This window comes from Neophocaena asiaeorientalis, unplaced genomic scaffold, assembly GCF_003031525.2.
Source record: "Neophocaena asiaeorientalis asiaeorientalis breed wild unplaced genomic scaffold, Neophocaena_asiaeorientalis_V1.1 scaffold464, whole genome shotgun sequence".
In the NCBI taxonomy this organism is placed as follows: Eukaryota; Metazoa; Chordata; class Mammalia; order Artiodactyla; family Phocoenidae; genus Neophocaena; species Neophocaena asiaeorientalis.
Genome location: NW_020174569.1, coordinates 357,971 through 360,217, shown reverse-complemented (window position 1 = coordinate 360,217; position 2,247 = coordinate 357,971).

Below are 2,247 nucleotides of genomic sequence, written 5' to 3'. Positions count from 1 at the left end.
GGGATGTTAAAGGTAGCTAATAGGCTTTTGTGAGGAATAAATGACTGAATATATAAGCAAGTGCTTAGAACAGTGCATAGCCCATGGCAAACATCCTTTATCTCTCAGGATAAATATAAAATATCATGATGATACATAGTACTGTCAACTGTGTTCTGGGTGATGTTAGAAGATGACAACAAGCTTTTACTTGATAATCCAGGGCTCAAGTAATCTATCCAGAGTCTGAAGGGTAACTCATTTGCAAAATATAAAAATACTAAACATTATTATTTATACTAAAGGACTGATATATTGAGCTGGCCATAGTTGATTTTACCAAGATTATTAAGATGTTTATTATAATAGAACCCATGGGGATGTGGCTTTTCCTGCTATCTCTGAGTCTTTCTAGTCCCACTTCTTAACGTGCAATAAATCAAAAATTCAAAGTTCATGTAAACTGATAGCCAAATGGCCCATAAAATGCAAAAACAAAAGTCTAAAAGTGCTTAATTCTCATTTGATATTCCCCTTGTCTGTCACTTCAGCAATTCATCAGTAGACAAAAAGTGACAAGTTTGTAACCATAAGCAGAGAACTAGCCCTATATGGAAAATCATTTTGGAGCACCTCTTAACATAACGGTCTTTATCAGTAAGGTGCTTTCTCCCTCTTGCTCCCACTTACCATCAAGGCAATGGGGCAGAGCAAATGGGGAATTAGAAAGATGTGACTTAGCTGGAGATCTACAAGGCATGAAGAGGAAGTAGGAAGCAATGTATCCTCTCATCTTTCCATCTTGTGGCTTTTGGAAGGAATAAGCAAAATGAATAGAAGTTGAGGAGAGCATGCCTCTGTTCCTTTCTCTAGTTCAAACCTGATGTGTGTTGTGAAAGGGGGGAGGCAAACTGTAGAAATATCTAGATAGGAATGAGGAAGCATGGTAGCTAGGGACGTGATGCCCTGAACATGGCCTGGGGGAGTCTATAAGCTCTAAGAGACACCCTCCAGGCACCTCAGCATCACATGCGTTATGACATGGGAGTAACAGCAGTTTTCACATATGCCATAGAGAACATGCAAAGGTGCCAACGGTGACACAGAAGACTGCAGTTGAGAAGAAGAGCAGCCAATGGCAGAGACCCAACATCAGAAGGCAAGGGCCAAATTAGCCATCATAAGCCATTACATTCCAAAAGGCAAAGTGATAGGCACAGCCCAGCAGAGCAAGTTCAGAGATGGAGCTGACTGGGCCAGCCCTCCTAGATGGACAAAGGCCAGGGTATACAGACTGAAGTCTCTCTCCCTTGTGGCTGGGAGGTCAACTCCTTCCTCCACTCCAACACACCCAGGTACAACAGTGGGAGGAAGAAAAAGGGGAATAATATCTCAAAGTTTGACCATTTCACCAAAAAAAAGACTTGAATAACTACATTAAGGGCGCTTAAGACCAAAAGAGACTAACATATTGTTAAATTTCAGTTGAAAGAATATTTCTATACCTCTATACCACACTGCCCCCAATCCAGCTAGTGGGGTTTATATTAATAATTAAATTAGATATAGAAAACAGAGAAACTACATCTTCTTTCTTGATATTAGTCTTCATAAAAATGTGACCCCGGGCTTCCCTGGTGGCACAGTGGTTGAGAGTCCACCTGCCGATGCAGGGGACACGGGTTCGTGCCCCGGTCCGGGAAGATCCCACATGCCGTGGAGCAGCTAGGCCCACGAGCCATGGCCACTGAGCCTGCGCATCCGGAGCCTGTGCTCCGCAACAGGAGAGGCCACAACAGTGAGAGGCACCGTGTACCGTTAAAAAAAAAAAAAAAGATGAACACATACAAACTCTACAACCAAGAAAATTCTGCTTTCAGATATATATACAACAGAAAGGTGAATATATGTTCACCAAAGAACATGAACACAAATGTTTAGAGCTCCAGTATTTGAAATAGTCCCAAATGCAAAACAAGCCAAATTTTCATCTATGGTAGGAAACACGAAACATTTGATGTATTCGTACAATACTATACATCAAAAAGAATGAATGAACTAGGATTATACGCAACAAAAGGGGTAAAGTTAACAAACACAAGCTTGAATGAAAGAAGGTTGACCACTCCTACAAAAAAACAAAGGGTATGACTCCTCTTAATACAAAGTTCAAAGACAGGTCAAATTAATCCATGATATTAGAATTCAAAACAGAGCTTCTCCTTGGTACAGGACAGGAAGAGGGTTGATAGGGGGAGTGACTGTAGA